The sequence below is a fragment of the Bubalus bubalis genome, chromosome 19 (genome assembly GCF_019923935.1).
Source record: "Bubalus bubalis isolate 160015118507 breed Murrah chromosome 19, NDDB_SH_1, whole genome shotgun sequence".
NCBI lineage: Eukaryota > Metazoa > Chordata > Mammalia > Artiodactyla > Bovidae > Bubalus > Bubalus bubalis.
This window is the reverse complement of record NC_059175.1, coordinates 60306626-60327351: the sequence shown is the minus strand read 5'-3', so window position 1 is coordinate 60327351 and position 20726 is coordinate 60306626.

The following is a 20726-nucleotide window of genomic DNA, read 5'->3' as shown; positions in this document are numbered from 1 at the left end:
CTGTGGTGTTGGAGAAGACTCTTGAAAGTCCCTTGGACTGCAAGGAGATCCAAGCAGTCCATCATAAAGGAAATCAGTCCTGGGTGTTCATTGGAAGGACTGATGCTGAAGCTGAAGCTCCAATACTTTGGCCACCTCATGAGAAGAGTTGACTCATTGGAAAAGACCCTGATGATTTGAGGGATTGGGGGCAGGAGGAGAAGGGGACAACAGAGGATGAGATGGCTGGGTGGCATCACCGACTAGATGGACATGAGTTTGAGTGAACTCCGGGAGTTGGTGATGGACAGGGAGGCCTAGCGTGCTGTGATTCATGGGGTCACAAAGAGTCAGACACAACTGAGTGACTGAACTTACTAATTGAACTGAATGCATATGTACTAATAGATTCAAGGAATTAGATCTGATAGAAAGAGTGCCTGAAAAACTATGGAGGTTTTTAACATTGTACAGGAGGCAGTGATCAAACCATCCCCATGAAAAACTAATGCAAAAAAGCAAAATGGTTTTATGAGGAAGCCTTACAAATAGCCAAAAAACAAAGAGAAGCAAGAAGCAAAGGAGAAAAGGAAACATATACCCATTTGAATGCTATTCCAAAGAATATCAAGGAGAGAGAAGGAAGCCTTCCTAAGTGATCAATTGAAAGAAATAGAGGAAAACAATAGAATGAGAAAGACTAGAGATCTCTTCAATAAAATTAGAGATACTAAGGGAGTATTTAATGTAAAGAGGGGCACAATAAAGGACAGAAACAATATAGACCTAGCAGAAGCTATTAAGAAGAGGTGGCAAGAATACACAGAAGAACTATACAAAAAAATATCTTCATGACCCAGATAACCATGATGGTATGATCACTCACCTAGAGCCAGGCTTCCTAGAGTACAAAGTCAGAGTGCCTTAGGAAGCATCACTACAAACAAAGTAAGTGGAAGTGATGGAATCCCAACTAAGCTATTTCAAATCCTAAAAGATGATGTTGTGAAAGTGCTGCACTCAATATGTGAGCAAATTTGGAAAATTCAGCTGTGACCAAAGAACTGGAAAAGTTTAGTTTTCATCCAATCCCGATGAAGGGCAATGCCAAACAATTTTTAAACTACTGCACAATTGCACTCATTTCGTATACAAACAAATTAATGCTCAAAATTCTCCAAGCCAGGCTTCAACAGTATGTGAACCAAGAAACTTGCAGATGTTCAAGCTGGATTTAGCTTCCAGCTGGAAAGGCAGAGGAACCAGAGATCACATTGCCAATATACATTGGATCATAGAAAAAGCAAGAGAACTCCAGAAAAACATTTATTTCTGCTTCATTGACTACACCAAAGTCTTTGACTGTGTGGATCACAACAAACTGGAAAATTCTTAAAGTGATTGGAATACCAGACCGCCTTACCTGTCTCCTGAGAAATCTGCACGCAGGTCAAGAAACAACAGTTAGAACTGGACATGGAATGATGGACTGACTCCAAATTGGAAAAGGAGTAGTCAAGGCTGTATATTGTCACCCTGCTTATTTAACTTTTATGCACAGGACATCATGTGAAATACAAGGCTGGATGAAGCACAAGCTGGAATCAAGATTGCGGGAAGAAATATCAATAACCTCAGATAAGCAGATGGCACCACCCTTATGGCACAAAACAAAGAACTAAAGAGCTTCTTGATGAAGGTGAAAGAGGAGAGTGAAAAACCTGGCTTAAAACTCAATGTTTATAAAATGAAGATCGAGGCATCCAGTCCCATCATTCCATGGCAAATAGATGGGGAAACATTGGAAACAGTGGCAAACTTTCTTTTCTTGGACCCCAAAATCACTTCAGATGGTGACTGCAGCCATTAAATTAAAAAAAAAAAATGCTTGCTCCTTGGAAGAAAAGTCTTGAGCAACCTAGACAGCATATTCAAAAGCAGAAACATTACTTTGCCGTCCAAGGTCCAAAACTATGGTTTCTCCGGTAGTCATGTATGGATATGAGAATTGGACCATAACGAAGGCTGTGCACTGAAGAATTGATATTTTTGAACTGTGGTGTTGAAGAAGACTGTTGAGAGCCCCTTGGACTGCAAGGAGATCAAATCAGTCAATCCTAAAGGAAATCACTCCTGAATATTCATTAGAAGGACTGATGCTGAAGCTACAATGTATTGGCCACTTGATGCACAGAGTCGATTCACTAGAAAAGAAACAGATGCTGCAAAAGATTGAAGGCAGAAGAAGAAGGGGATGACAGAGGACAAGATGGTTGGATGTCATCACCAACTCAATGGACAGGAGTTGAGCAAGCTCTGGGAGATTGAAGGACAAGGATGCCTGCCATGTTGCAGGTCATGCTGTCACAAAGATTTGAATAGGACTGAGCAACTGAACAATAACAAAGTCTGTAAATGGGGGCTTCCCTGGTAGCTCAGCTGGCAAAGAATCTGTAATGCAGGAGACCCAGGTTCAATTCCTGGGTAGGGAAGAAGTTCCCTTGGAGAAGGAATAGGCTATCCACTGCAGTATTCTTGGGCTTCCCTCGTGGCCCAGATGGTAAAGAACCAGCCTGCAATGTGCTGTGTGGGATACCTGGATTTGATCATTTTTGGGGAAGATCCCTTGGAGAAGTGAATGTCAACGTACCCCAGTATTATTGCATGGAAAACTCCATGGACAGAGATACCTGGCAAGCTACAGTCTATGGGGTCGCAAGGAGTCAGACATGACTGAGCAACTAAGCACAGCACAGTACAGTGTGTATATGTTAATCCCAAACTCCTCATGTGTTATTTTGCTGTGTACCTGAAAAAAAAACACAACATTATAAATATACTGTACTTCAACAAAAGGCAGCAACCCAAAAGTGAAAGATCATACTTTTAATCACTTACTCTGATCATATAAGCAGGAGCTAAAACCAGATAAAGAATAGACTCCCCTGCTCTATTTTCTTAAAAGGAAAATGCATGAATTAGTGAATAGAAGCTTCTGTTAGTACAGGTGTAGTGATCACCCCACTTTTGAGAAACCCCTATGCAAAATGTTCAGGCTGTTTTATGGTCTGGGGGCCTACAGGGAAGGTTGTTGAGTTAGAGGCAAAATTGTCTTCAGAATTTCTTCTCTTTTCCCCATAAAGAGGTCACAACAGAAGTCCCTGAAGAGGACTTCTGCCCAATACCTCATATAAAAAGACTTAGAAATGAAGGTCCCAGAGGTAGAAATGAGAATATGTGGAGAGCATAATTGGCCTGAGGAGCTGAGTTTTAACTAAAACTCCCTTCAAAGACTGTGATGCACTTGCTGTGCCGCAAATTTGATGTGGGAAGGCAGTAGCCCTGCTGAGGCCTGCCAGTGAAAGCCTACTTAATTGCCTGTTTTCAGGCTAAACATACACACACACACACACCCCACTCATATGTTTTAAGCCTGGAGCTGTACTCCTCAGACCTGATACAGAAAAAACAAACACATTTTGAGTGAAAGTAACAGGGGTTTAATTTTCTGTTGAATATTTTTGTTTTCCTTTTCTACTTTGCTTTGGAATCATTTTGTCTTCTATGTAATTTTCCTGTTGTTGTAGCTTAGTCACTAAGTCATGTCCAGCTCTTTGTGACCCATGGACTACAGTGCACCAGGTCTCCCTGTCCTCCACCAGCTCCCTGCTCATGTCCATTGAGTTGGTGATGTTATGTAACCGTTTCATCCTCTGCCACCCCCTCTTCTTTTGCCTTCAATCTTTCCCAGCATCAGGGTCTTTTGCAATGAGCTGGCTCTTTGCATCAAATGGCCAAAGTACATAAGCTTCATTTTCAGCATCAATCCTTCAAAATAAAATTTATCAAAGTAGAGCTCAGATGGTAAAGAATCTGCCTGCAATGCAGGAGATCCAGGTTTGATCCCCCTGTTGGGAAGATCCTGTGGAGAAGGAAAGGGCTACTCACTCCAGTATTCTTGCCTGGACAATCCCATGAACAGAGGAGGCTGATGGGTTATAGCCCATGGGGTTGCCAGACATGACTGACTAATACTTTGAGTTCGCTTCAGAGTTGATTTGGTTAGTGAGATGGAAGAGAGGAACTCTGATATATTTCTAAGAAAATAAAGAGCTCTGCCAAACACAGGTTGAAAAAATTCTAAATTAGCCTAAGATGTCCTTTGTAGATGAGCTTGTAAGGCTGATTAGATTCCTCTCCAGGACTCCAGCATTTTACAAAAATTCCTATAATTGCAAACTACAATTATTCATGATGTTGACAAGATCTTTCTGTGGTAAACATTGATCATTTGTATTTTCATAAAACATAATCCATTTAGCCATTATAAATAGTTGAGTTCATCTGATTTCCTTTTTCTAACATGATAAATAAAATAATGAGACATAATAATTATGGACTTTTCCCCCATTCTCTGTACTGAAGACTTCTGGGAAGAAAGGGTCACTTTGACCCAGTGACCTATGATATTCTTTCTCAGGTCAACATACTCACTCACAAACAGAAAGACCTTGGGGAGTCATTATGTAGAATGTTTCAGACCTGCCTACATTTCATATTGAAAACAAAACTGGGAATTAAGGATTATGGAGCATGACTGACTAGGGAGTAGACTGGTTTTTATTCTACTTAATGGTGAAAATAAAATTTCCAAAAGAGATTTCCTTTTTTGTGGGTGAGCCTATCTCCTAAATGTATTACTCAGAAGGGAACTTACATGAGAAATCTGAAACTAAAAATTCATCTTAATGTGGGAACAAATCCATAGTTTTTGAGATCTGCCTCTGATGATCTTAAGATCAGATTTTTCTTGAGCCTGGTGTTTGTATATATCTTTTGAATTTTAGAACAATTTGGAGTTAAATTTTCTAATTGATCTGGGCCCGATTTAACAATTCAAGTCTTTTTATTTTTGTAAATATCAAAGTTTAAGCTATATTTTCTAGTTTAATAGTTGTTTATGCCTCACTGTACCATACTTTGTCAATTGAAGTTTTGATTTCTGTTTTCAGTTTTTCTAGGGTTTACTTCTACAACTATTACACTTATGCTATACAAATTTAGGACTTCCCCAGGGGCACAGAGGTCAATAATATGCCTGTAGTACAGCAGACACAGGAGATGCGGGTTCAAACTCTGGGTCAGGAAGTTTTTCTGGAGGAGGAAATGTAATCTACTTACGGTATTCTTACCCAGAAAATCCCAGGGACAGAGGAATCACCATGGGCTACAGTCCATGGCATAGAGCAAAGAGTTGGAGGTGACTGAACACTCTACAAATTTAAGACTGTATTTACATTGTATCACACCATTATGTGATATGATGAAATTAGTATATTCATTTGAATCTTTCCCCAGAGAAGTGCATTTTCCCTTAACAGTTGATAGGAGCCCTTCTGAACAGCTCTCCAGTTACTTGTCTCCAACTGAACTACAAACACTAAATAAAATGAAAATGAACATGTAAAGTTTAAAAATAAAATAAAATTAAAAAAAAATAAAATAAAATAATATACCCACAAATAGAGCTGGTTTCAAAAAAAAAAAAATAAAACAAAAACAAAACAAAACAAAAAAGGCATGGTGCTATACAGTAAGCCTTTGCCCCATGTTATGTGGCAGCCTGGATGGGAGGGAGTTTGGGGGAAAACAGATGCATGTATATGTATATGCAATCCCCGTCCCTGGGATTCTCCAGGCAAGAATACTGGAGTGGGTTGCCATTTCCTTCTCCAATGCATGAAAGTGAAAAGTGAAAGTGAAGTTGCTCAGTCCTATCCAACTCTTAGCCACCCCATGGACTGCAGCCTACCAGGCTCCCCCATCCATGGGATTTTCCAGGCAAGAGTACTGGAGCGGGGTACCATCGCCTTCTCCAGTAAAGTAATTAGCCTCCAATTAAAATAAATGAATTTATAGTAAAAAAAACTTGGCAAAACTAATACAATTATGTAAAGTTTAAAAATAAAATAAAATGTAAAAACAAACAAACAAACAAAAAAGGCATATTCATTTTCAGTTAGGAGAATTATCACAATAGAAAGTGTTAGTTGCTCAGTTATGTCTGACTCTTTGTAACCCCATGGACAGTAGCCTGCCAGGATCCTCTGTCCATGGGATTCTCCAGGCAAGAATACTGGAGTGGGTTGCCATTCCCTTCTCCAGGGGATCTTCTTGACCCAGGAATTGAACCCAGGTCTCTTGCACTGTAGGCAGATTCTTTACTGTCTGAGCTTCCTATCACACTTACAGTCAATTTTTGAATTGTAGTGTTGGAGAAAACTCTTGAGAGTCCCTTGGCCTGTAAGGAGATCAAACCAGGCAATCCTATTCATTGGAAGGACTGATGCTGAAGCTGAAGCTCCAATACTTAGGCAACCTGATGTGGAGAGCCAATTCATTAGAAAAGACCCTGATGCTGGGAAAGATTGAAGGCAGGAGGAGAAAGGGGAAAACAGAGGATAAGATGGTTGGATGGTATCACCAACTCAATGGACATGAATTTGAGCAAGCTCCATGAGATGGTGAAGGACAGGGAAGCCTGGTGTGCTGCAGTCCATGGGTTAGCAAAGAGTCGGACATGACTGAGATACTGAACAACAGCAACAGTCGGTTTTATTTATAGCACATGAGCTATTCCATTAAAAATATTCCTATTGCATTTTAGCAGAGTTCCAATTCTTCTGCCATTTAGACCTTGCCTTTCAGGTCAGTTCAGTTCAGTTGCTCCATCATGTCGGAGTCTTTGCGAGCCCATGAATCGCAGCACACCAGGCCTCCCTGTCCATCACCAACTCCCAGAGTTCACCCAAACTCATGTGCATCGAGTTGGTGATGCCATCCAGCCATCTCAACCTCTGAAGTCCCCTTCTCCTCCTGCCCCCAATTCCTCCTGGCATCAGGGTCTTTTCCAGTGAGTCAACTCTTTGCATGAGGTGGCCAAAGTATCGGAGTTTCAGCCTCAGCATCAGTCCTTCCAATGAAAACCCAGGACTGATCTCCTTTAGGATGGATTAGTTGGATCTCCTTGCAGTCCAAGGGACTCTCAAGTGTCTTCTCCAACACCACAGTTCAAAAGCATCAGTTCTTCGGTGCTCAGCTTTCTTCACAGAGTCTTTTAATACATCATTTTTTCTTTGAAATCTATTTCTATATATCTGACTAAAGCTTCCTGTAACAATGCAATTTCTTTTGACTATGATTCATTTCTCATGTAAGCTTCTGAAATGGTACACACTAGATAGGCTTTGAAAAAGAGACTGGGTAAGTAAAGATTATTAACATTTTTTTTCTTGGATATATTTGTGTTATCCACCTCTTTTTGTATTTACAGCTGCGTCATTTTAGATGCCTTCTTTTAGTGCAGTTAAATAATTCAGGTGAAAAAAATTATGTAATTTGCAGAGGAATAGTATTTGGTTTCCTTATTTTTTCTCCCTGTCCCCCCCCAAAAAAGCAGATGTATCAGAACAAAATACACCAAGGATTTTCTTTGTCCTTTCCCAGGCTGGAGAAATTCATAATACAATCAAAAGACCCAAGAGTGAATATACAATCTGAAAGAACAAAAAGCAGACATGCAGGAGGAAAACACACAATTTGTATGAAATTCTTTTTATGCTTCTTTGCTTTTGCTAGGCTCTTAGCATTAACTGAGTAGCAGACAACCTAGACAGCATATTAAAAAGCAGAGACATTACTTTTCCAACAAAGGTGCATCTAGTCAAGGTTATGGTTTTTCCAGTGGTCATGTATGGATGTGAGAGTTGGACTATAAAATAAAGTTGAGCACCGTATAATGGATGCTTTTGAAATGTGGTGTTGGAGAAGACTCTTCAGAGTCCCTTGGACTGCAAGGACATCCAACCAGTCTATCCTAAAGGAGATCAGTCCTGGGTGTTCATTGGAAGGACTGATGTTGAAGCTGAAACTTCAATACTTTGGGCACCTGATGCAAAGAGCTGACCAATTTGAAAAGACCCTGATGCTGGAAAAGATTGAGGGCAGGAGGAGAAGGGGACAACAGAAGATGAGATGGTTGTATGGCATCACTGACTCGATGGACATGGGTTTGGGTAGACTCCGGGAGTTGGTGATGGACAGGGAGGCCTGGCATGCTGCAGTTCATGGAGTTGCAGAGAGTCGGACATGACTGAGTGACTGAACTGAACTAAACTGAGATAACTAAATCTTGACAGATCTGCCCAAACATTTGTGTATGCCAGAACATTTCAAGAAAGAGGAGAGAACCATAAAAATAGATTTGTTAAAAAAATACCAAAAACCCTTTTTCTGAAGTGGCTGGTTATGTGTGATGGGGTATTTGTCTTGAAGGTAGACCTCAGGCTTTTTAAGCTGAGCTTCTATGCTCTGTCCAATTCTGGAGCATTCTGGACAATTAGAGGTTGTTCAAGGAACTCTTATCCTCATTCCTGAGTCAAGGTAGGGATTGGATGTCTCAACATGTTTCACTAGGTTTTTAAATTTTCAGATTTCTAACTGGTGCCTGCTGTCTTCACTCATCTGTTTTGGAATCCTAGCTAGAAAGGAGTCCATCTCCACATATGAAGAAGTTTCACTTCCAAGAATTAGGAAGTTTCACTGGGGACATGCCAAGAAGTAGTTCTTTATTTCCCACTTCAGGTCTCCAAATATGGAGCAGGTGCAAATGAAACATGAAAAAAGGAAGCTAGACCCGAGGGTCTCTGCCTGAGCAAAGCAGTCCTGTGTTCCAGAGCACAGCCTTTGTAAGAAAGTTCCATAGACCTGAGACTTTGGCTCAGACTGCTGTTAGTGGAGTTTGCACCAGGGATGTGCAGGTGCTTCTGTGATGCCACGTGTTCCAGGGCAGCTTGACTAGAGGCTGTTATCCTATAGGGGGTTTAGGTCTACACTCCAGCATGTTTTGTGTAAATGTGTATTCATATGGATGTTCAGGTGGAGTTGAACTCAAAGGTGTATCTGAAGGTGATTTAAACAATCGTACAGATGCTTAAGAGTTTAGGGTTTGGTCCAGTGCCAAAAACTTGCTAACTTGCTTCACAAATAGTATCCTTAGAAAACAAGCTTAATGTACCAGCAAAAGGCGGACAAAGTGAAGGAAAATCTCCAGTGTAATGGGTAAATCCTTTGCATGGGGAAAATTCTCTGACATCACAGCTAAAAACATAAAGCCGGAAATCCTTAGCACTCTCTTGACTGTGCTGTTAGTTCTCCGTGTTCAAGAAATGGTCACCTTAAAATAAGTAGAGTTAATCTGCAAAGGTATTTACCTTTGAGATGTCATTTTGAGTCCACATATTTCAAACATTAGGTGCTTTTACTCATTACATGTTAAGATACTGGAAAGTCACCCTCATAAAAGGAGTGTGCATAGTTAACTAGGAAAAGTGTTTGAAGATGGAGAAAGCTGTTTCTTGAAGCAGAACAAATAATGTGGCAATGAAAAGACAAAGATCAAGAAAGAAGTGTCAAAAGAGAACCTTGAAGGGCTTAGCAATAAGATTGAAGGAAATATAATAATGACACATTAAGGAAAAAGGGAGGACTGGTAGATCTATGTTGAAAATGTGTAAATGCTATCAAGGGGTGGAAAAATAGTCACTCTGCAGAGAAGGGGCTGTAGCACAATATGTTCCTGGCATGACATAGGATATGCTGTTACATACAACTTGGAAAGCCAGATGGACCCCATGCAAAATTTGGCATTGATTTTGAGACTGAAGGCCACACACCCTAAGATGTATGTAGATGCTTGTTAATTACATAATTGATGTCTCTTGGAAGAGTATGACAGCGCCTCAAGCAAGTGCAATATGTCTTGAGAGAACAAGGAAAAGAAATTGACATGGGTTAGGGGCTGAGGTCAGGGTGAGTATCCCCAATCGGTGGGCAGGGCCTTGTGGGATTTTAATCTCCAGTTGACATCAAATGGATGAGCACTCAGGCTTTCTTATCAGCTTGTCTCAGTGGGAGAAAATATACTAGACAAAAGATACAAGGGAAATATTCACAGCAAATTTATAATAGGAAGAATAAAAAAGTACTGTAAACTAGTATTATTTTCAAATTTTCCAAAAAATATTGATTAAATACACAAAATAATGATAAAGGAAATCAAATATTAAATATTGTATATCATCAATATATAATAAGCATATAATTTGACATTATAATACTCGATAGAAAGTTCTTGATATTACATATATTATGTTAATATAATAAAATACATATGATTGGTAATAGAACTTAGATCAGCAAGGTTTTTAAACATTTCATCAGATTTTGTGCCAGTCAGTTTGCCAGGAGATTGTTTAGGAATGAATCTTCTGATAACCAGATAGTAACAAGCCTCTGACAAGTGTATCTAGGCTTTACTCATCCTTGAAAATTAAAAACAAAATGACACCACATGTGCACATTTAGTTTGCTTTTTGGCTTCTTTCTTTGTTAGTGACATTACGTACAACAACTTAATTATCTGGATAGAATTGCCTTACATTTAGTAAATGCAGCACTGGGACAATATTTTGTACCGTTTTATGATAGAGATAAATTACAATTGAACAAATGAAGTTTATATTACAGTGCCAGTTTTTCACTCTGATGGAATTAAGTTTGAGCCAACATTCCCATTCAATTCCTCCTTTTCAGGAATTATTCAAAACAGTAAATATGACTTAATCTAGTACTTGGCAAACAATGTCTTTGGCAAGAAGAAATTCGTTCAGTATAATTTTACAAGAACTTGATGTGAAATTGGAGACTAAAAAAATGATATGTGAAATAAGATAGAGGTGCTAAATTCATTTTATGTTATATTCTATCAAGCTTTAAAATGAATTTTTATAATTTGTAATATGAAATTTAAATTTTATATGTTTTACACTTAAAATTTTTTTGAATTTTTATATGTACTTAATATAATTATTGTGCACCATGAAACATATATCCTATAGTTATTAAAAAATGTAATAAGAGTAAAAGAAGATATTTTAAGCATAAACGCCTAGAAAACTAAAAATATATTCATTTATAAAGTAATAAGTAGATAGTATAGATTTTAGTATAGATTTTTAAATTAAAAAAATACAGAATGCTTTCAATTATGTTATTATTCATACTACTACTACTACTAAGTTGCTTCAGTTGTGTCTGACTCTGTGCGACCCCATAGACGGCAGCCCACCAGGCTCTGCCATCCCTGGGATTCTCCAGGCAAGAACACTGGGGTGGGTTGCCATTTCCTTCTCCAATGCATGAAAGTGAAAAGTGAAAGTGAAGTCGCTCAGTCGTGTCTGACTCTGCGACCCCATGGACTGCAGTCTACCAGGCTGCTCCATCCATGGGATTTTCCAGGCAAGAGTACTGGAGTGGGATGTCATTGCCTTCTCTGGTTATTATTCATAGATTTGTATAATTATTATCTCTAAAAACCCATGGGTCATAGTCACATATGTGTGTGTGTGTGTGTGTATATATATAGAGCGAGAGAGAGAGAGAGAGAGAGAAATGTAGAATATTGACTTTTGAAAATTGTAAGAAATAATACTGTAAAGAAATAACTATTATACATTTTACAGGAAAAACAACAATCTGAAGTTACAGTAGTGTGAATAAAAGCAGGCACACTCTAGAAAGAAGTGGGGATTTGCAAGAACAGAACAGCATAAGGCAGCTATCTTGTCTTTAGCAGCTTTTGCCTGAAGGGACACTGCAGTTCACTCCACATGCAGCAGATAAAATTATGATAGAATATTCACAATCATATTGGCTTAAAGAAATAGGAGAGAGGGAGAGAGCTGGGACCACAACAGATGCTTCAAGGATGGGAGTGCTTGTGAATTAAGTCACTTTAGTGCTGCCCCACTCTCTGCAACCCTATGGACCTAAGCCTGCCATGCTTCTCTCTCCACTGGATCCTCCAGGCAAGAATATTGGAATGAGTGGCTATGTGGGGGATCTTCCCAACCAAGGGATCTAACCTGCATCTCTAATATGTGCTGCATTGACCAGGCGGGTTATTTACCACTAGCACCACCCAGGAAGCCCCAAATGATGGGGAGTTCCGTTCAGTTCAGTTCAGTTGCTCAGTCATGTCTGACTCTTTGCGACCCCATGAACTGCAGCATGCCAGGCTTCCCTGTTCATTATCAACTACTAGAGCTTGCTTAAACTCATGTCCATTGATTCGGTGATGCCATCCAACCATCTCATCCTCTGTAGTCCCCTTCTTCTCTTGCCTTCAATCTTTCCCAGCATCAGGGTCTTCTCCAATGTCAGTTCTTCGCATTAGATGGCCATAGAATTGGAGTTTCAGTTTCAGCATCAGTCCTTCTAATGAATATTCAGGACTAAATTCCTTTAGGATTGACTGGTTTGATTTCCTTGCTCTCCAAGGGACTCTTAAGAGTCTTTTCTGGGAGAGGGTGGGATGATTTGGGAGAATGGCATTGAAACATGTATAATATCATATATGAAACGAGTCACCAGTCCAGGTTCGATGCACGATACTGCATGCTTGGGGCTGGTGCACTGGGACGACCCAGAGGGATAGTAGGGGGAGGGAGGAGGGAGGAGGGTTCAGGATGGGGAACACGTATATACCTGTGGCAGATTCATGTTGATATATGGCAAAACCAATACAATATTGTAAAGTTGAATAATAAAATAAAATTTTAAAAAATAAAAAAAGAATTTTTTCACTAAAAATATATATAAAAAAGAGTCTTTTCTAACACCACAGTTCAGAAGCATCAATTCTTCGGTGCTCAGCTTTCTTTATAGTCCAACTCTCACATCCATACTTGACTAGACCAACCTTTGTTGGCAAAATAACGTCTCTGCTTTTTAAAATGCTGTCTAGGTTGGTCACAGCTTTTCTTCCAAGGAGCAAGTGTCTTTTAATTTCATGGCTGCAGCCCAAGAAAATAGTCTGTCACTCCATGTTCTTTTTCAGTTACTGATAGACTAGGTGTGACTTGCCCCTGGCAATAGTTGCTCTATCTGGTTGAGAAGTCTTACTATACACTTTTAATTTTTTTTTTTTTGCAAATGCATGACAGAAAGTCCCAAAGATAAAGTCTGTCAGATTAGAGTCTGATTGTCCCCAGGCAAATATGCCAAACAAAAATAATTCATGGCAAATTTCTTGAAATCAATGACTTTAAAAACCTATTTTAGTTATAATCCAAATATAGATTTGGTACAAAGAAAAATTCCATTAGCAATCATTATCAAATGATGCTAATCATTAGCAATCAAATCCATTAGCATCAACATCCCAGAAAAATCATGCAAGAAACACACATAAAACTTTATTACCTCCACTGCTGCATAAGGAAGAACAGATACACTCTGCTCACAAAGGAGCAGTGAGCATGCTTCCCTGAAAGCATTTTACAAACATTTTCCAAAATGTCAAAATACTATAAAAATGTTATTTTTATTTTTGAGGTGTTATTTATCAAGCTTAAAATGCATAAAAGTTAAGGGCACAATTCAATGAATTTTATACATGAATAACAATGTTCCAAGCTGTAGGATGCATTCATGCTAAATTGCTTCAGTGGGCTCCACCTCTTGTGAGACCCCGTGGATGGCATCCTGCTAGGCTCCTCTGACCATGGGATTCTCCAGGCAAGAATACTGGAGTGAGTTGCTTTGCCCTCCTCCAGAGGATCTTCTGGACCCAGGGATTGAACTAGGACTCTTAATGGCTCCCGCATTGGCAGTCTGGTTCTTTAGCACTAGCACCACCTGGCAAGCCTCAAAACTGTAGAATAGGAATGTATAATTTGTATTTTTTTCTCAATTTAATGTTTAGACATTTATCCACATTTGCATATAATTCATTTTGTGCCATAGTAAGATATTTGGAAGAATGATATTTTGTAGTTGGTAATATTTTACTGTATGAAGATACTGTATTTGTTTTCCTTATTCCTTCCATATTTAGTTTGTTTCAAATTATTTTTATGAAGAAAGTTCTTGTGAACATATATGTGGATTTGTGCACTCATTTCTTTTAAGTACATACTTAAAAGTGAGGTTTCTGTGTGATGGAATAGCCTTAAGTATAACGTTTAATTAGAAAGAGCAAAACTTTTTTCCCCAAATTTTATTAACAATTTTATATTCACACAAGCAATGTGTGGGAGTATATTTGCCCCATTTCTTCTTCAAATTTGGGGTTGCCATTCAGTTTCTTAATCAAGTCTTTGTAATTCATATTGTCAGAGGAATTTGTAATTTTCTTGGTTCTGTCTTTTCACAAAGATTTGAAGCGACAGACAGACCATTGTTACAGCCCTAGGACGGACCAGGGTTAGAGCTCTCAGATGGACCAGTGTTACAGCTCCGTGTTACAGCTCAGTTTTATTTAGAAAGTAAAGGAAAATACATTCTTTTTTTTTTAATTTTATTTTATTTTTAAACTTTACATAACTGTATTAGTTTTGCCAAATATCAAAATGAATCCGCCACAGGTATACATGTGTTCCCCATCCTGAACCCTCCTTCCCTCCTCCCTCCCCATTCCATCCCTCTGGATCGTCCCAGTGCACCAGCCCCAAGCATCCAGTATCGTGCATCGAACCTGGACTGGCATGTCTCTGGCCGTATCGGCCTGAAGGCGCCCGATCTCGTCTGATCTCGGAAGGAAAATACATTCTTGAGGCATGAGGGAATGCCAACCCAAAAGACACGAAAAGAAGAGAGGCCCCAGCCCAGTTTTGGCTCCTCTTTTTATATGTTTTTTCTCCTCCCCCTGGGCCTGCCCTATGTAAATTGGGCTAGCCGGGAGTGCAGTTTGTTTTACCTGAGGTCCTCACTCCGGTCCTCAGACCTTCCTTTGTTCTATCTTTGTGGGCTTTTCCCTTCCCTGTCTTTTAGCCACCGCCATTCTGGACTCCTTTTCGTGTTCTAACTACCTAACAATATAAAATGAAAGATGCTTATTTTAATAGACAGTGTTATTAAATTATGACAAACATATGCAACTCTGTACCTACAAACCAATCAAGAGAATGAATATTTCATCACAATGCAAAGATACCTATGTGTACATAAAGTCCAGCAATTTCACTGCTGGGTATATGGCCAGAAGAACTGACAGCAGGGTCTTGAAGAGTCCTTTGTACACCCATGTTAATAGCAGCATTGTTTACAATAGCTGAAAGGTAGAAGCAGTCCAAGTGTTCATTGACTGGTGAATGGATTTTAAAGTATGGTATATACATACAGTAGAATACAATTGAACCTCAAGAAGACATGGAATTCTCACAGATACCACAATGTGGTTAGACTCGTGGGCATTATGCTAATTGAAATAAGCTAGTCACAAAAAAGACAAATGCAGTGTGAATACACCTAGAGTTGCCTAGAATAATCAAATTTATGAACAGAAAGTAAAATGGTGGTTGTCACGGGCTAGGAGTAGGAAGGAATGAGGCTTTATAATTTACCATGTGTATAATTTCAGTTTTACATGATGAAAGTGTTCAAGAGAATAATGGCAGTGAAAGTTCCACAAGATATATGTATGTAAGGCCATTGAATCATATACTTAAAATGGTCAGGGTGATAAATTTTAAGTAGTGTGTATGCCACCACAATTAAAAAAATAAAAACAGAAAAAAGATACCTGTGCTCTGTTTCAGACAGTCAAATTCATATCTGTTTCTTAGGCCTCTGTAACAAAGTACCACAAACTGGTGGCATAAGACAAAATACATGTATGGTTTTACTGTTCTGGAGGGAAGAAGTATACAATCAAAGGTATTGTCAGGGCCATGCTCTTTAAAAGTCCTCTATGGGAAGATCCTTTCTTGTCTCTTCCAGGTCCTGGTAGACCCAAACATTCTTTGATTGTGGTAGCATAACTCCAGTCTATGCCTTTATTCTTCCAAGGTCATCTTCCCTCTGTGTCGGTGTGTCTCTGTTGTTGTTTAGTCACGGTAAGTCATGTCCAACACTTTGTGACCCTAAGAGCTGCAGCACCTCAGGCGCCTCTGTCCTCCCCTATCTCCTGGAGTTTGCTCAAATTCATGGCCATTGAGTTGGTGATGCTATGTAACCATCTCATGCTTTGCCACCTCCTTTTCCTCTTGTCTTCAATCTTTCCTAACATCAGGGTCTTTCCCAATGAATCAGCTCTTTGCTTCAGGTGACCAGTCCTATTGAAAATGGTCTCACCCTAATTAAGTGTGACTTCATCTTTACTTGATTACATCTGCAAAGACCCCATTTCCAAGTAAGGTCATGTCACAACAAGTGAAGTTAAGACTCCAGTGTATCTTTGAGGTGGTGGTGGGGGGGGTGCGGAAATTCAACCCCAACATACAACTTTACTCCCAGGAAACCACTTATTCTGTCATTATGGACTACTTATGGCTTTTCTAACATTTAATATGAATGGCATAATAGAGTATCTACTGATGCAATCTGGCTTCTTTGGCTCAGTATAATAGTTTTAACTACTATCCATATTTTTCAATGTTATTATATCATGTTACAGATCCATCAGTGATGTGTGAAAAGATCAGTTGCTTAACATCTTTCATAAAACCTGTTATCAACAGTCATTTCAGTAATAGCCATTCTAGTGAGTCTGAAGGGATGACGCACTTAAAGATTTATTGACATTCACTTAATGAGGAATAGCATTAAACATATTTTCAAGGACTCGTTGACTTCTTGTAGATATTCCTTTGTGGAATGTCACAATTTTATTTCTGTTGTTAGAAAATTCCACCTGCCCCCGCACGCCCTCCCCCTGCTCCCCTCCCCGCCTTATCACTATACAACTGATCCAACAATGTTTGTTGAAATTGTTATCTTCTCTCCTTGGATTTTCCTGGAGACCTTAGTCAAGATATGTAGATTATATATGTGTGGATCTATTCATGAAACATATTTGATTCCATTGAGATAATATATATATTATGTGTATAATGTTTTATATTGACTCACAGGTCTTGGATATAAGCTCTAAAGAACTCTCCATCTGTTACCTTTCTGGTGTTTCTTTCCTCAGCATCCAAAAATGTTTCTTCACAAGAATACACTGAGCAGTATTCAACTAAACTTTTAAGGGGACACTCTCAAGATCTCTCCTTCTATACAGTTCTCTCTTTCTGTATACAGTTCAGGTCAGTCACTCAGCATGTCGGACTCTTTGCAACCCCATGGACTGCAGCACATCAGGCCTCCCTGTCCATCACTAACTATGGGAGTTTCTCAAACTCATGTCCATAGAGTTGGTAATGCCATCCAACCAGTTCATCCTCTGTCGTCCCCATCTCCTCCCACCTTCAATCTTTCCCAGCATCAGGGTCTTTTCAAATGCATCAGTTCTTTGCATCAGGCGGCCAAAATATTGGAGTTTCAGCTTCAGCATCAGCCCTTTCTATGAACACTCAGGACTGATCTACTTTAGGATGGACTGGTTGGATCTCCTTGCAGTCCAAGGGACTCTCAAGAGTCTTCTCCAACACCAGAGTTCTAAAGCATCAATTCTTCAGCACTCAGCTTTCTTTATAGTCCAACTCTCACATCCATAATGACTACTGGAAAAACCATAGCTTTGACTAGATGGACCTTTGTTGGCAAAGTAATATCTCTGCTTTTTAATATGCTGTCTAAGTTGGTCATAACTTTCCTTCCAAGGAGTAAGTGTCTTTTTATTTCATGGCTGAAAGCACCATCTGCAGTGATTTTGGAGACCCCCCAAAGTAAAGTCTGCCACTATTTCCACTGTTTCCCCAGCTATTTGACATCCAGACCACCTGACCTGCCTCCTGAGAAATTTGTATGCAGGTGAGGAAGAAACAGTTAGAACTGGACATGGAACAACAGACTGGTTCCAAATAGGAAAAGGAGTACATCAAGGCTGTATATTGTCACTCTGCTTATTCAATTTATATGTAGAGTACATCGTGAAAAACACTGGGCTGGATGAAGCACAAGTGGAATCAAGATTGTCAGGAGAAATATCAATAACCTCAGATATGCAGATGGCACCACCCTTATGGCAGGAAGTGAAGAAGAACTAAAGAGCCTCTTGATGAACATGAAAGATGAGAGTGAAAAAGTTGACTTAAAACTCAACATTCAGAAAACTAAGATCATGGCATCTGGTCCCATCACTTCATGGCAAATAGATGAGGAAACAGTGGAAAGTGGCTGACTTTATTATTTTGGTCTCCAAAATCACTGCAAATGGTGATTGCAGCCATGAAATTAAAAGATGCTTACTCCTTAGAAGGAAAGTTATGACCAACCTAGACAGCATATTAAAAAGCAGAGACATTACTTTGCCAACAAAGTTTCATCTAGGCCAGGCTACCATTTTTCTAGTAGTCATGCATGGATGTGAAAGTTGGACTATAAAGAAAGCTGAGTGCTGAAGAACTGATGGTTTTGAACTGTGGTGTTGGAGAAGACTCTTGAGAGTCCCTTGGACTGCAAGGAGATCCAACCAGTCCATCCTAAAGGAGATCAGTCCTGAGTGTTCATTGGAAGGACTGATGCTGAAGCTGAAACTCCAATACTTTGGCCACCTGATACAAATAACTGACTCATTTGAAAAGACCCTGATGCTGGGAAAGATTGAAGGCAGGAGGAGAAGGGCACAACCGAGGATGAGCTGGTTGGATGTCATCACCAACTCAATGGACATGAGTTTGAGTAAACTCCTCGAGTTGGTGATGGACAGGGTAGCCTAGTGTGCTGCGGTCCATGGGTTCTCAAAGAGTCAGACACACCTGCGGAACTGAACCGAACTGATGGGACCAGATGTCATGATCTTAGTTTTCTGAATGTTGAGCTTTAAGCCAACTTTTTCACTCTACTCTTTCACTTTGATCAAGAGGCTCTAGTTCTTCTTCACTTTCTGCCATAAGGGTGGTGTCATCTGCATATCTGAGGTTTTTGATATTTCTTCCAGCAATCTTGATTCCAGCTTGTGTTCATCCAGCCCAGTGTTTCTCATGCTGTACTCTGCATATAAGTTAAATAATCAGGGTGACAGTATACAGACTTGATGTATGCCCTTTCCTATTTGGACCCAGTCTGTTGTTCCATGTCCAGTTCTAACTGTTGCTTCCTGACCTGCATATAGGTTTCTCAAGAGGCAGGTCAGGTGGTCTGGTATTCCCATCTCTTGAAGAATTTTCCACAGTTTATTGTGATCCACACAGTTAAAAGCTTTGCATTGGCAATAAAGCAAAAATAGTATTTTTTCTCGAACTCTCTTGCTTTTCCGATGATCCAGCGGATGTTGGCAATTTGATCTTTGGTTCCTCTGCCTTTTCTAAAACCAGCTAGAATATTTGGACGTTCATGGTTCACATATTGTTGAAGCCTGGCTTGGAGAATTTTGAGGATTATTTTACTAGCGTGTGAGATGAGTGCAATTGTGCAGTAGTTTGAGCATTCTTTCGCATTGCCTTTCTGTGGGATTGGAATGAAAACTGACCTTTTCCAGCCCTGTGGCCGCTGCTGAGTTTTCCAAATTTGCTGTCATATTGAGTGCAACACTTTCACAGAATCAACTTTTAGGATTTGAATTAGCTCAAGTGAAATTCCACCACCCCCACTAGCTTAGTTCATAGTGATGCTTCCCATGGTCCATTTGATTTCACATTCCAGGATATCCAGCATTTTCCTTAATACTCAGCCCATGGATCCCTACAGACTTCCCTTTGTAGGTTCCTAACTGCTGTCTCAACTCAACAGAATTATTTGCCTTACTTTAGCTTTCTCTATTTCCCTACACTGTGTCTTGAAAACTCTCGCCAATCTATAATTTGGGCTAATTTTAAGCCTTATATTTTTGTTTCCTTTGTTTTAGGAATAACTGTCTGGTGAGTTAGTTTTCCAAAAGCTGAAAACTTTGTGTCCTCGATTTGTTAATTTTTTCACTGTTTAAGGTTGAAGAGTAAATTTAGTCTATCTTCATTCTACCTGTAAGCCAACATCAATAATTTTTAAGAATCACATTACTTAAATATAAACTCTGTTCATAGGTTCAAACATAAACTTAAGCCAAAATATTGATTTGTTTGTGTTTCAAATCCATATTCATTAGATATCCCCTTGAAATGATGTAACTGCTTAATAAATGTAGAATGATTGAATAAATGCAAGAGAGAATGTATGAATCAATGAACAGGTGTGTTGACATTAGCATCATTGCTTTTAATGACAGAGGATAACTTCATAGGGACCCAAGGAAAGGAGAATAATTTTGAAATCAAATAGAGAAGAGAAACATATGGATTCAGACAGAATAGTCCACAGAGTGTTTCAAAAATATGCCCAAATAGACATCTTCCCTCTTCTGTCACAAATGCTAACTCTCATTTCAAAATTATCACTTTAAAAATTCAGATGATAGCATCGAGTCTCAGAGAAGGCAATGGCACCTCACTCCAGTACTCTTGCCTGGAAAATCCCATGGATGGAGGAGCCTGGTAGGCTACAGTCCATGGGGTTTTGAAGAGTAGGACACGACTGAGCGACTTCACTTTCACTTTTCACTTTCATGCGTTGGAGAAGGAAATGGCAATCCACTCCAGTGTTCTTGCCTGGAGAATCCCAGGGACGGGGGAGCCTGATGGGCTGCCGTCTATGGGGTCGCACAAAGTCAGACACGACTAAAGCAACTTAGCAGCAGCAGCAGCAGCATCAAGTCTATAATTTGAAATTATTTAAAAATACTTTCTGGTAGAAAATTTTCCTTTTGG